Source organism: Phacochoerus africanus, chromosome 1 (assembly GCF_016906955.1).
Source record: "Phacochoerus africanus isolate WHEZ1 chromosome 1, ROS_Pafr_v1, whole genome shotgun sequence".
NCBI lineage: Eukaryota > Metazoa > Chordata > Mammalia > Artiodactyla > Suidae > Phacochoerus > Phacochoerus africanus.
Window position 1 is genome coordinate 226,628,337 of NC_062544.1, and position 15,246 is coordinate 226,643,582.

At 39.3% G+C, this 15,246-nt stretch overlaps 1 protein-coding gene across 4 annotated transcripts in view; it reads right to left on the reverse strand.

The window, feature by feature from the left end:
* The window catches only part of GRAMD1C (GRAM domain containing 1C), a 104,954-nt gene that overhangs the window by 42,792 nt on the left and 46,916 nt on the right, over positions 1–15,246 (reverse strand). The window contains exon 1 of one of the 4 annotated variants that reach the window (XM_047792156.1): positions 2,391–2,741. The exons of the other annotated variants lie outside the window; for them this stretch is intronic. The gene's annotated coding sequence lies outside the window, so the exon portion shown is untranslated. Of the gene's footprint in view, positions 1–2,390; positions 2,742–15,246 lie in introns of those variants that run through there. 4 annotated transcript variants of the gene reach the window in all.

Consider the following 15,246-nt stretch of genomic DNA (forward strand, 5'->3'; position numbering starts at 1 on the left):
AATCCAACCAGTCTACCAGGAAGACTGGATCACCATTCAGAGTTCTAATCGCTAATTCAGAACCAGTCTTGTTAATCCACAATGTTTCTGAATATTTTAACTATATTTAAAACCTCAGAGCTCCCATCAATGGCTCAGAAGTAGTGAACCCCACTGGTATCCATGAGGACACGAGTTCAATCCCTGGCCTTGCTCAGTGGGTTAAGGATCCGGTGTTGCCATGACCGTGGTGTAGGACACAGACACAGCTCAGATTCCAAGTTGCTGTGGCTGTGGCATAGGCCGGTGGCTGAGGCTCCGATTCAACCTCTAGCTTGAGAACTTCCATATGCAGTGGGTGCAGCCCTAAAAAAGACAAAAACCAAAACAAACAAAAAAACATCATGTATCAGCAAAACTTTAAATTATATTTTCCTAAAACATAAAATGCAAGATGTTGGAGTTCAGAATATTCCTTTTGATTTATTTTTAACAAAGTCCTGCTTGTTCTTTCTTCGCAGGTATCATATCAATGTTAAACAATCTAATAAAAAAAAGACCATGTGTTACAAAGGAAAATGAAATCAATGACAGTATGATAACTAATGATCTGAATTTTATAAACATTATAGATGGTTAATAACATGATTAAGCAAAATAGAGGGAGGCAGAATAACACCAAGCAATTTTTGGCACGATTTTTTACTTCTCTTATTCATTCAACAGATATTTATTTAGAACCTACCAAATGTGTATCACTGCATTAGGTACTAAGGAGGATAAAAATGATGCTTATAAAAATAAACAACTTATAATACAGTTGAAGAAACATAGGAATGACTTTTAGGTAAAAGTTAAGTATGACAAATTATAATGCTATTATATGCTAAAGTACCAGTAGAATCAACATGATATAGAAAGCTAAAGGAAAGAAATGTCACTGTAGATGATTAGGGTGATCAGATAACATGTCACATTGGAGAAGGGTCTTCAGTTGAGCTGAATGAAGGACATAAATGGAGGACATGGAGAAATGAACAAATTTTGAGAGGGAACCTACATAAAAATAACAGAATAAACATGAAAAGTGCAGGTAACATTTGTTTTGAAGTCAGTTAACAGTTTATCAGCCTAATTGGAGTAAATATTTTAAGTGGGGACTAGTAGGGATAAATATAGAGAGAAACATGCAGATGCTTTGAATTCCTCCCTGACATTCCCAACAGCAAATACCACACTTCCTTTTTTCTTGCTCCTTGTTTCTCCTGTCAAGTAGCACTGGTATTTTTGTTTGTTACATTACACTAGATGACCTTCATTACGTTTCATGGAACCTCAAAGATACTAAGAACAAAATTTCTGCACTTTAGTCTGTTAGTTCCCAGATGACTAGGATTCCACAAGAGTAGCTGATGAAACTTCAGATATTAGTATTTCAAAAAGTCGAAAATATCCAGTTACCTCAAGCCTCTTTGTCTGGGACTGAATTAGATTAAGGTAGAGTGGTTATCTCAAGCTGATAAGAAACTCTCATTGGAAATAAGGTTCGCCTAAGAAACAATGTTTTAACATTTTATTATTTAAATACACACCTCTTATTTGGTGGACAAAAAAGTCTTTTGAAGTATAGTGTCCACAGAAGAAAAACAAAAAGGATCACTAGTAGTAGAAAAATTAAGGAACCACATCCTTGATCCTAAAGGTAATTCCACACATTTCTTTTTCTGACTCCCACTCCAGAAGAGCCATTTGTGAACTTTTCTTCCCTACAATAGCAGTTAGCTCATACTAGTAATTAATTCAATATTCCAAAGATATTATCTTTGAGACACTTTTAGTGTCATAAATGCACAGTTAACTTTATAAAGAGTAACACGCACTATTCCAATACATTTGTGGAAGATTAACCTTTCATAAAAACTCTTCTGAAATAACAGGTATCAAACTATTCCAAAAACAAACTAAAGTAAGTAGATTAAACAATGATAAACACTCAGCTTTCTAAGAGTGAAAGAAATAAAATTTATAAGTAAAACAGTAACAGCAAAAATACAGTCTTATTTGACTACGTAAATGTTTTCAATATACTAGCAAATAACTATCAGAGAGTTAAAAGAGTAATTTCAATATACTTTTTAATCTATTAATTAAATATAAATACATAAAGTTAATAACAAAATACAACATTTAATTCACTGTCTTATAGATTTGCTCATTTGTTAAAAAATGACTTTTTCTGCAAAGTTGGCTAGAAGTCACAAAAAATGGTTATTTATAGCCATGCCAAACATTCAAACATTAAAATATACACCCAGATTGATATTCACATTTCTTTCAATAATCAGCAGCAGAACCAGGGTTAAGTAACCTTAAAAAACAATCTAAATTTTAAACAAAGGCTGACCACCTACCTGCAAACAATGGGGAGGGAGGCTCCCCGTTCAGCCTGCTGAACCCTTGTGCAAAATAAAGACGAAAATCAAGCAGTAATCAGATAAGCCTCAAAAGTCAGATCAATTTCTGGCCCAGAAAATTCTATATTCTATGTACACTTCGAGGTCTTTATCTGCAGCAGAGCTGCAAACATTTAATGACAACTAGGTAAAATCGATGCCTAAATCTTCTGGTTTTGTCATGAGAAGCTTTTCCTTATAAAAGACAATCTCTACTGTAATTTAAAGCACATTTTTTGTCACTTCCTGGTTTGTAGTATCAGCACTCTTTCCAAGGCTGCCCGTGAGAATGGAGAATTAGAAGTTATACCTCACTCTACAGGTTCCTAAGCCACTCCTACTAGAAGAGGGTAGGTAAACAGGGTTTCATTAAAGGGACAGTTCCCAATTCCTTCTGTTCTACACACTGATTAGAAACAAGAAAACACAAATGAAAATATCTTGCTTATGCTCAATTATGTAAAATGCCTATTGCAACATTATTTTAATCTCATTTTTAAATTAAATATATTAAGGGTTAAATTCTTTTCTCCACACCAATCCTTCCTATTCGACCCCGGCAATGTCATCACATCTTCAAACACCATTTCTTCAGTACCGATGTCCCCATCAGACACCTGCATTAACCCTTTATCTATCAAGGATTAGCTCTCTTGAGTACTGGAAATGGAATGTGAAGGAACGGCAGGAAGAACAAGCTATTCAGGCGAAGAAATTCCAATATGTACTCAGCACATCTTTCATCACTGATACATTTACATCTTGATTACTCAGTAATTCTTTGAATATTTTTTACTTTATTCAGAATAATTTCCTGGAAGGGACCTGGACTATAATAAGCACTATGGAGAGTCTCATCTATCAGTTCTAATTTATATCCCAGAAGAAAAAATTTCTTTTAAGTGAAAAATCAAATCTTGCCCTTATTTCTACCTAGCTGGTCCATTTAATTTAGTAAGGTGTGTGGACATGTCAAACGCTACTTGATGAACTGCAGGGCTCATCCTTCTGGGGAGTTGCTAAAATCTAATATTATACAACAGCAGAATGAGGGCCTCAAGTGACACCAGAGAATACCACTCACTCAAACTAAAAAGAACACATTGTGGGGCTAGCTTCCACTCCCTAAAAACCAGAGCTCCTGACATGCTATGGCTGTTCTGACTGAAACCATAGATGGATGTCCTTACTCTGCCACAGTAACGAGACAGCCATGAGAAAAATCTATGTTAACTGTACTATAAATGATTTTTACATACTTTTGCTAAATAAAAAAGTTCCTTATAGTAAATCACTGAATACAGATGAGAGCTAAACTCAGTAGGTTTAAGAGGGAAAACAGAACACAAGACTGGGCCCCATGAATGCCTGGTATGCAAAGGCTGAGTGCAAGAGGAGTGCCCAGCAAAAAATAAGGACAGAAATACAAGAGAGGGAGAGGAAAAGTTCAGAAAGCATGGTATAGAAATCAAGGGAAGGAGATGTTTCAAAACAGAGGGAGTTTGCTGTAATGTGAAATGCTGCTGAAATATCAAGTAAGGTGAGTTCATGAATGTCAAATGCAAGTGTGCAGAGGAGTGAAGCAGTCTGGTGAGCCAATTCACCACGACCAGGGAGGGCAGAAGGCGGGCAGAGAGAGGGGACATAAGGAAGAAGAAGGAAAGACTCACTGGGGTAGGGCGAAGTGCTTCACCTGAAGCACCTGTATGCCCTGCTAAATATAAATGGTAGAAGATAATATGAGAAAAAGAATGTATATGTGTGTGTATATATATATATATATATATATATATATATATATGACTGGGTCACTTGGCTGTACAGCAGAAATTAGCACAACACCGTAAATCAAACTTTGTTAAAAAAAGAAACTTTTGATGATTTTATGTAGATATAAAGCCACCTACTAATTTCACATAGAAAAGGAACAAGTTCAGACTTGTGTTGCTTTTTTTTTTTTTTTGGTCTTTTTTCTTTTTAGGGCCACACCCACGGCATATGGAGGTTCCCAGGCTAGGAGTTGAATCATAGCTATAGCTGCCGGCCTACACCATAGCCACAGCAACAAGGGATGGGATCCGAGCCATGTCTGTGACATACACCACAGCTCACAGCAACACTGGATCCCTAACCCATGGAGTGAGGCTGGGGATCAAACTTGCAACCTCATGGTTACTAGTTGGGTTCGTTAACCACTGAGCCACGACGGGAATTCTCAGACGTGTGTTTTTAAAAGATACACTTTAAAACGACTACTTCTTTGTAAGCAACCTAAAGGACAGATTGGAGTGTTAAAAAGGTGATCTTTAGGAGCCCCTGTAATGGTTTAGGCTAGAAATGGTGAAGGTCTTGATAATCCACGGACATCCTGGCCAAGAAACAAGGATGCACCAGGTTTCTGGCTTGGGCGACTGAGCGGGAGGAGATATACTTCACTGACCCCACTGGAAAATAGGTGGAGGAGTCCTGCCAACCAGAAAGGGAAAAAAAGAGGGAACGCTATAAGACTGTAAATACTTCTACCCTGCCAGGCGATTCTATAGGAAATGTGACTAACATAGTAATTTTGCAGTTATTTTCTTTGGATAGGCTTAAATGTTGCATTTATTAGATTTATAGCACTCACTAACTGGAAAACTTCTAGATTTCCAAGTAATTCTAAAAGGAGCAAGCACTGGAGAGAGGCATAAGGAAGTGTAGAGGATCTGATAAGGCTGAGGAGTCTGCAGGAGGAAGCTAGATGACACTCTTCCAAAAGGTCTCAAAGGTGACACTTGATTAAACTAATCACTATTTGGAGAACGGACTCAAGCACTGCTGACATCTGAGAGGTGCACTCAGAGCGTCTGACTTAAGCCATACTCAACAGCTGCATATACGCGCTCTGTAGTACACATACTAAAGCCTAGCAGGGGGTGGTCCTTCCTAGTCATCAGAATTCACTCATTCTACCATCCAGGTGCCCAAATGCATGGGAAAGCAGAAATGCGCATGATAAGCATGAAGCCAGAGCAAAGGTAGACAGTTTTAAGGGACAAATTACTGTGACACTGGTGCAGCCTGATGATTCATTTCTGTCCCAACTCTGTACATTTCTCTAGTGATCAAAGTCTGCCTCTGGGACTCTGTTTTTCTGTCTGAAGGCCTAAGTTTTTGGCTAAGTTGGGCCAAGCCCTGACCAACATATTCTTTCTTCTTATATACCAATATAATCGATCGTTTTAAACTCTTTTTTCCCCAACCCCCTTGAGGAATAGGATACTCTTCTGTCATCCTTCAATTAGAGATTCCCAAAACAGAAGCTGGAATGACATGTATCAGAATTTGAAGATGGTGGGTCTGCATATACTGAAAAAACTCCTCTCTCTTCCCTAGTTCATCCCTAATTCTGACACATGCTCCCTCCTCCTGTTCTTTGGGAGTAAGACTGAAAGCCATTCTGTTTGTTTAAGCCTTAGAATTTATTTTTTTTTCAACCTTTTATTTTTATTCTCTTTTCAGGGCCATACCCGTGGCATATGGAGGTGCCTAGGTTAGGGGCTGAATTAGAGCTGTAGCCAATGGCCTACACCACAGCCACAGCAATGCCAGATCCAAGGTGCATCTGCAACCCACACCACAGCTCACAGCAACACCGGACCTTAACCTACTGAGCAATGCCAGGGATCGAACCTGTGTCCTCACTAGTCAGATTCATTTCTGCTGAGCTATGACAGGAACTCCTAAGTCTTAGAATTTAAAATGAGGGAGTTCCATTGTGACTCAGCAGTAATGAACCTGATTAGTATCCATGAGGACACAGGTTTGATCCCTGGCCTCACTTAGTGGATTAAGGACCCAGCATTGCCTGGGAACTTCCATATGCTGTTGGTGTGACCATAAAAAGACAAAACAAAACAAAAAAAGAATTTAAAATGAATGCAGATTTCTGCTCTATTAGGCCTTGGATTTAAATATTCATTCTCAATATGTACTCTTAAATTTCTACAGAGAGCTAGCTTCCCAGTAGCCCCTTGTGTACTGGCAAGAGAGACTGTTACTATCTCTTTGAGAGAAAAATAGTGCTAAAAGAAAAATTTAATTCTATATACACCCTGCTATATTATGAGTGTCAGTAATCCTAAATAAATCTAATAATACGATTATAACACTAGAAACATAAAAGTATTAATGAGGCTGGAGTGGAGGGCTTGGGCCAGAGCATAGGGTCCCTATATAAATTTTTAGATTTTTTATTCCAAAGATAATGTGTATTAAGCAAGAAGCTAATGTTAGCATGTATACATTTTTAAAAAAAGAAGATAAATTGGTCTCAGTATTGTTCAGAGCTTGAAAAACTGTTTGTGTTAAAGACCACAGAGTAAATATTTCAGGTTCTGTAGCCCATTCTGTCTTTGTTGCACTACCCAACCCTGCCACTGTAGCGTGAAACTGACCGTACACAACACATAGAGTATGGCTGTTTTTCAACAAAATTTTATTAATGGACCTGAAATGTGAATTTCATATAGTTGTGACATGAAATATAAATGTACCACTACTCCTCTTTTGTGGACCATATTAAACAGGTGGCAAGGAGTTCCCATTGTGGCTCAGCAGGTTAAGAACTGGACATGATGTCTGTAAGGATGCAGGTTTGATCCCTGGCCTCACTCAGTGGGTTAAGGATCCAGCATTGCCGTGAGCTGCGGTGTAGGTCACAGACCTGCCTCAGATCCCACATTGCTGTGGCTGTGGCATAGGCCAGCAGATGCAGCTGATTCAAACCCTAGTCTGCAAACTTCCATATGCCACAGGTGCGGCCCTACAAAGCAAAAATATATCTGCACAGAAAAATTTTTTTAAAAAAGGTGGCAAGACTGTATGGCCTGGTACAAAACATGGAAGGGAGAGGAGCTTAAACTCACCCAAATAGTGGAGGGATAGAGTGGGGAAAGTCTTAGGGACTTAAACTGAGGTTCTTTACAAAAGACAGAAAATATGAATTATTTGTATCCAAGAATGAAGCTGCCACTGTCTTCTGGATCCACATATCCCAAATATTCAATGTGCTATTGGCAGGAAGGGGGCTAAACTCAGAGGTGGGGAACTACACTGAAGTGCTATCAGTTACAGCATAAATGGCCACAGTGACAGTTTAAACACAACTAAACACTGAAGACTTAATGAGATGCTAAGTCAAATATCTGAAATAAACTGTCCTTTCTGGGAGTTCCTGTCGTGGCTCAGCGGTTAATGAACCCAACTAGGAACCATGACGTTGCGGGTTCAATCCCTGGCCTTGCTCAGTGGGTTAAGGATCTGGCATTGCCCTGAGCTGTGGTGTAGGTCACAGACGCGGCTCAGATTCCACATTGCTTTGGCTCTGGCATAGGCCGGCGGCTACAGTTCCAATTAGACCCCTAGTCTGGGAACCTCCACATGCCTCGGGTCTGGCCCTAGAAAAGACAAAAACAAAACAAACAAACAAACAAAAACTGTCCTTTCTGAAGCAATGCATCAGAGGAACCTTATGAATAAAAAATACATACTTTTAAAAGCATTCTTTCTCAAAAGCACTATATTTGTCTTTAGCTTTTTTTCTCATTTCATGGATTTATTTTACTGGAGAAGTAAATAAATACACACACATAATTAAAATCATTCTATTGTCTTAATCTTAGCAGAATAATCTTTTATCTGGATTAATTTTTTCTGTTTTTAACAATTTTTAATGCAAGAAGTAAGTAAAAGGGATATACATTTACTTTTATTATCAAATTCCCTAATTACATGTAGACATGAATATAATATTATGAACTTAAATTGTCTAAAAATATTTTAAATATATACAAAATGTATTACTCAAATCACTTGTGTTGTTTCCTAGAACTTTTTATAGTTAGGCTGTGTATTTTATGGATTTTGGTTTTTTCCTTCTTTTTTTTTTCTTTCTATGGCCACAGATGCAGCAGGTGGAAGTTCCTGGGCCAGGGTCGAATCAGAGCTGCAACTGATGGCCTAAACCACAGTCACAGCAATGTCAGATCCAAGCCCTGTCCACAACCTATGCCAGCTTGCAGCAATGCTGGATCCTTAACCCACTGAGTGAGGCCAGGGATGGAACCGGTATCCTCACAGAGACAATGCTGGGTCCTTAACCCACTGAGCCACAACGGGAATTCCATTCCTTCTCTTTCCAAAAATAGTATAACAAAAGATCAAGAAATCTAATCAAAATCATCTATCAATCTATCACTTTAAAAAACTAGAAGAGGGAGTTCCCGTCGTGGTGCAGTGGTTAATGAATCCGACTAGGAACCATGAGGTTGCGGGTTCGGTCCCTGCCCTTGCTCAGGGGGTTAACGATCCGGCATTGCCATGAGCTGTGGTGTAGGTTGCAGACGCGGCTCGGATCCCGCGTTGCTGTGGCTCTGGCGTAGGCCGGTGGCTACAGCTCCGATTGGACCCCTAGCCTGGGAACCTCCATATGCCGCGGGAGCGGCCCAAGAAATAGCAACAACAACAACAACAACAACAAAGACAAAAAGACCAAAAAATAAATAAATAAATAAATAAATAAATAAATAAAAATTAAAAAAATAAAAAACTAGAAGAGCCATTTGCAGCAACATGGATGCAACTAGAGATTCTCATACTAAGTGCAATAAATCAGAAAGAGAAAGACAAATACCATATGATACCACTTACTTGTGGAATCTAAAATATGGCACAAATGAACCTATCTACAAAACTGAAACAGACTCACAGACATGGAGAACAGACTAGTGGTTGCCAAGGAGGAAGAGGGAGGGAGTGGGATAGACTGGGAGTGTGGGGTTAGTAGATACAAACTACTACAGTTAGAATGGATAAGCAATGAGGTCCTATCTAGTGTATAGAGTAGGAAACTATATCCAGTCTCTTGGGATTGACCATGAGGGAAGATAACATATGAAAGGGAATGTATTTATATATGGATAACTGGGTCACTCTGCTGTACAGCAGAAATTGACATGACATGGTAAATCAATGATAATTTAATAAAAATAAAATAAATTAGAAGACAACTGAACTGAGGCTTGTAAAATTACAGATAATACTAAGGCTACACCAAGTTCCTAGCACTATGCCTTGCACCTAACACTTCATAAGTAGAAGTTACTATTGTTGTTATAGATATTAGTATGTTAAAAAAAAAAGGGGGGGAGTTCCCATTATGGTTCAGAGGTAATGAACCCAACTTGTACCCACGAGGATGTGTATTCGATCCCTGGCCTCACTCAGTAGTTTAAGAATCTTGTGTTACGTGAGCTGTGGTGTAGGTTTCAGATGCAGCTCAGATCTGCATTGCTGTGGCTGTAGCGTAGGCAGGTAGTTACAGCTCTGATTTGACCCCTAGCCTAGGAACTTCCATATACTGCTGTGGATGCGGCCATAAAAAGCAAAAAAACAAAAACAAAAAACCACTATTCTTCAAAGATCACAAGGAGACCTTAGGAAGGGTAGTTTTGTTATTGATTTTGTTTTCTAATTCCTTTTCTGATATTTAAAATTTCAATTAGGACAAGTTTAAAACTGAGATCTTGGAGGTTCCACTGTGGCTCCATGGGTTAAGAACCTGACATAGTCTCCATGAGGATGCAGGTTCAATCTCTGACCTCATTCAGCGGGTTAAGGATCTGGCATTGCTACAAGCTGCAGCGTAGGTTGCAGATGTGGCTTGAATCCAGTGTTGCTGAGGCTATGGTGTAGGCCTGCAGGTACAGCTCCAACTTGACCCCTAGCCCAGGAACTTCCGTATGCTGCAGGTGTGGCTGTAAGACAAAGAAAAAAAAACAAACTGGGGTTTCACCTTCAACTTTCATTAAGTTCTGTATAGTACTTCACATACAGTATACATACAAATGTTGATTTTTATTGTGGTATAGAGCAGAATTTCCCTTTATTAAAATGAGAGAAAGTGTTCACTTGAAATAGAGTTGCATGTTCAATGTTAAAGATAACCAAAGAGAATCCAAAGATTTGAAAGGTTATAACTACAGTAAAGATGGTGATAAAAATGGTGTACATGTCAAGAACACAAGTGACATCAGCATCTTTTCAAAGAGAGTTAGATTTTACTCCCAGCCAGCGGAGGAAGCATTTCTTGGCTATGGTAGTCTCATAAATATCCTGGAATTCCCTCTTTCTCTCACTTCAAAAACCTTCTTTTCTTTTTTCATTAGATTTCAGATCTTTCTTTCTCCTTCATCTCATCTATAAGCTTGAACTTTATCACTACCCTGGAGATGTGTTTTCCTGAGGATGCATTCCAACTTACTCAAGTGAGTGATAAGCACAAAAGTGATCTGAGAGGACACACACATCCAGGGTATAGCCAAACATAGGCTGGATTGAGGGAATGTAGCTGGGGGTTCACAGAGCACTTGAAAAAAACTTGGTATATTTGGGGGTGGGGTTAGTCTTGTCCCCAGGGCATCATTAGAGTTTTCAGCCCCAGAAGCAAGAGCAGCCTACTGTAATTATGACAATGCATCTGAACAAAGTGGGCCTGTGGTGCAGAAGCTTCCTTAGACAAGATCTGAGAGGGCACAGTAGAATTGCGAGCACACGCCATATGCCTTAATGGAGTCACTCTGTGCTCTCAAAGGTGGCCACCATGGACCACTGAATCCTGGCCACCACCCTGAGCGTGTCCTAGGTCAGGAGCATGGGTGTGGGGCTCTGGGGATAACTGGGGACCCAAACACCAAGAAAGACTCAAGGGGGTGGGGGAAGCTTGGCCTTGGGGCTGCCCTACCCTTCTGCCAACCTTGTCAGTTCCCTTAGGAGAGAGGAGGGGCTGTGCTTGGCAAGCTCCCCCACTCTCACCTGCTTCTCTCCTCTCTCTCCTCCATCTCCCTATTTCTAGGTCACTTGGAGTCCCCCAGCAATCCTGGAAAGTGAAAACATTCGAGCAGAACACTGTTTGAAAAACCCAGACCTCAGCAGTTGTCTGCAAGTGCAATAATTCGGAAGCCATTCAACCCTAAGAGCGCAGGCAAAACTAAATCTGTCCACTACAGTGAGGGGCTTAGCTGGGGACTGGGTGGGAGAAGAGGTGAAGTTCTCACCAGCAGGATTTAATCTCCTGCTGCAAAGAAGGAGACTTTTTTTTATCACCTGGAAATCTCTACTCTCCATTTTTTTTTTTTTTTGGAAATAAGAGTTTTGTTGTTGTTTTTTTTTCTGGCCACACCTGAAGCATGCAGAAATTCCTAGGCCAGGAATCAAACATGGTGCCACAGCTGTAACCAGAGCTGCTGCAGTGACAATGTAGGCTCTCCCCATGAGGGAACTCCAAATAAGAGTTTTATTGAGCTGTAATCTACATACCATAAAATTCTCTTTTCTAAAAGCATACAATTCAGTAGTTTTCCACACACCCTGAGTTGTACAACTATCACTACTAATTTTAGAATATTTTTCATCAACCTCCAAAGATACCTAAATTCATTAGCAGTTATTCCTCACTCCTCCCTCCCCTGGCAATAAATTTATTTTCAGTTTCCATATTTTTGCCTATTCTGGACAATATAATAATAGAAACAAGCAACATGTTTTCTTTTGGGACTGACTACTTCCACATAGCATTATGTTTCAAGGCTTACCCATGTTGTAACAAGTATTGGTACCTCAGTCCTTTCTATTGCTGAATAATATTCCATTGTATGAATATGCACTTTGTATATTTGTATGTATACTTTCATCTGTTGATGTTTCCATTTTGGAGTCACTATGAATAATGCTATGAATATTTGTGTGCAAGTTTTTGTGTGAACATATGCTATGTTCGTATGGAAGTTTTTGTGTGAACATACAGTTTCAATTCTCTTGCATACAAACCTAGAAATGGAACTGCTGGGTCATATGGTAGCTCTATGTTCAACATTGTGAGAAATTGCCAAACTGCTTGTTAAATTTTTCAGTTTTGCAATGCCGCCAGCAATGCATGAGGGCTCTAGTTTTTCCACATCTTCAATATTTGTTAAGGTCTGTCTTCTTACCTTTGCCACGCTGGTGGGTGTGAAGTGGTATCTCATTATGGTTTGGCTTTGGTTTTGGTTTTGGGTTTTTTTTTTGCCTTTTAGGGCCACACCTGTGGCATATGAAAGTTCCCAGGCTAAGGGTCAAATTGAAGCTACAGCTGCCGGCCTATACCACAGCCACAGCAACACAGGATCTGAGCCTCATCTGTGACCACACCACGACTCATGGCAAGGCTGGATCCTTAACCCACCGAGCAAGGCCAGGGCTTGAACCTGCATCCTCATGGATCTTAGTCAGGTTCATTACCAGTGAGCCACGACGGGAACTCCCTATCGCATTATGGTTTTGGTTTAAATTTCTCTAACGGCTAATGACACTAAGCATCTTTGCATGCACTTAGTCATTTGTATATCTTTTTTGGAGAAATTACTATTCAAATACGTTGCCCAATTTTAAATTGACTATTTGTCTTTTTCTTATTGAGTTGTAAGAGTTCTTTACATAGTCTAGCTACAGATACCTTATCAAATATATAACTTGCACGTATATTCTCCCAATCCATGAGTTAGTTGTCTTTTCCCTCTCTTGATGGACCCCTTCAAGCACAAAGGTTTTTAATTTTTTTTTTCTGCACAAATGGCATGTGCAAGTTTCTGGGCCAGGGATCAAACCCATGCCACAGCAGCAATCCGAGCCACTAGACTGCCAACACCTGATCCTTAACCCACCGCACCACAAGGGAACTCCAAAAGTTTTTCATTTTGATGAAGTCTAATGTATCTGTTTTTTCTTATGTCACTTGAGCTTTCAATGTTATATCTAAGAAATCACTGTTGAATCCAAAGGTCATGAGGATATCCACCTACAATTACTTCTGAGAGTTTTATACTTTTAGACCTTGCATTTAAGTCTATGATTCATTTCGAGTTAATTTTTGTCTGTGATATGAAGCATGGGTTAAAATTCATTCTTATGCATGTTGCTATTTTGCTATTTCAGCACCATTTGGTGAAAAGACTTTTCTTTCCCCACTGATTTGCTTTGGCACCATTGTTAAAAATCAGTTTATGATTGACAATTGTAAGATTTTATTTCTAGACTCTCAATTCTATGCCTTTAATCTATATGTCTAAACTTCTGCCAGAAGGTTTACTGCCTTGATTATTGCAGCTTGGTAGTAAACATTAACATCAAGAAGTGCAAATCCTCCAAAGTCACAAACCGAATTGTATCCCCTCAAATTCACAGGCTGAAGCTCTAACTCCCAATATGACTATACTTGGCGATATAGACTTGAAGGAGAAAAATTAAGGTTACATGAGGTTGCTATGGATTCTTTTTATTTCTTTTTCTTCTCTTATTGCCATGGCTAGGACTTCCAAAACTATGTTGAATAGTAGTGGCAAGAGCAGACTTCCTTGTCTTGTTCCTGACCTCAGTGGGTATTCTTTCAGCTTTTCACCATTGAGAATGATGTTAACTCTGGGTTTGTCATATATGACCTTTATTATGTTGAGGTAGATTCCTTCTATGCCCACTTTCTGAAAGGTTTTTAGCAGAAATGGGTGTTGGATTTTGTCAAAGGATTTTTCTGCATCTATTGAGAGGATCATATGGTTTTTATTCTTCAGTTTGTTACACTGTTGGTGGGGATGTAAATCAGTGCAACCACTGTGGAAAGCCGTATGGAGATGCCTCAGAAAACTAAAAATAGAGTTAATATTTGCTCCAGCAATCCCACTCCTGGGCATCTAACCAGAGAAAACCATGACTTGAAAAGATACAGGTACTCCAATGTTCATTGCAGCACTCTATACAATAGCCAAGACATGGAAACAACATAAATATCCATTGACAGATGAGCGGATAAAGAAGACATGGTACATATACACAATGAACTATCACTCAGCTATTAAAAGGAAAGAAATAAAGACATTTTCAGGAACATGGATGGACCTAGAAATGATGATGCTAAGTGGTCAGTCAGATGGTGAGACACCAACATCAAATGCTATCACTTACATGTGGAATCTTTTTTTTTTTTTTCTTTTTGTCTATATAGGGTCGCACCCACAGTATACAGAGGTTCCCAGGCTAGGGGTCGAATCAGAGCTGTTGTTGCCAGCCTATGCCAGAGCCACAACAATGCCAGATCTGAGCCGCATCTGCAACCTACACCACAGCTCAAGGCAATGCCGGATCCTTGACCCACTGAGTGAGGCCAGGGATCAAACCCACAACCTCATGGTTCCTAGTCGGATTCATTTCCACTGTGCCACAACGGGAACTCCACATGTGGAATCTAAAAAAAGGACACAATGGACTTCTTTGCAAAACACATACTGACTCACAGACTTTTAAAAACTTATGGTTTCCAAATGAGACAGGTTGAGACATGGGGGGATGCACTGAGTGTTTGGGATGGAAATGCTATAAAATTTGGTTGTGATGACAGTTGTACAACTGTAAATGCAACTGAGTAATAAAAATGCTATAAAAAATAGAAATAAATAAATAAATGAGGTTGCTATGGACTGAACTGTGTCCCCCCAAAATTCATCTGTTGAAGCCCCAACTCCTAATATGGTAGTATTTGGAGATGGGGCCATTGGGTTCCAGAACTCTAAGAAAATAAATTTCTGCTGTTTAAGTCACTTATTCTATGGCATTTTGTTATGGCAGCCCTAACATATTAATTCACCCAACTTTGTTCTTTTTCAAGATTGTTTTTGCTATTCTGGATACCGTGTATTTCCATATGAATTTTAAGAACTACTTGTCCATTTCTACAAAAATTCCAGTT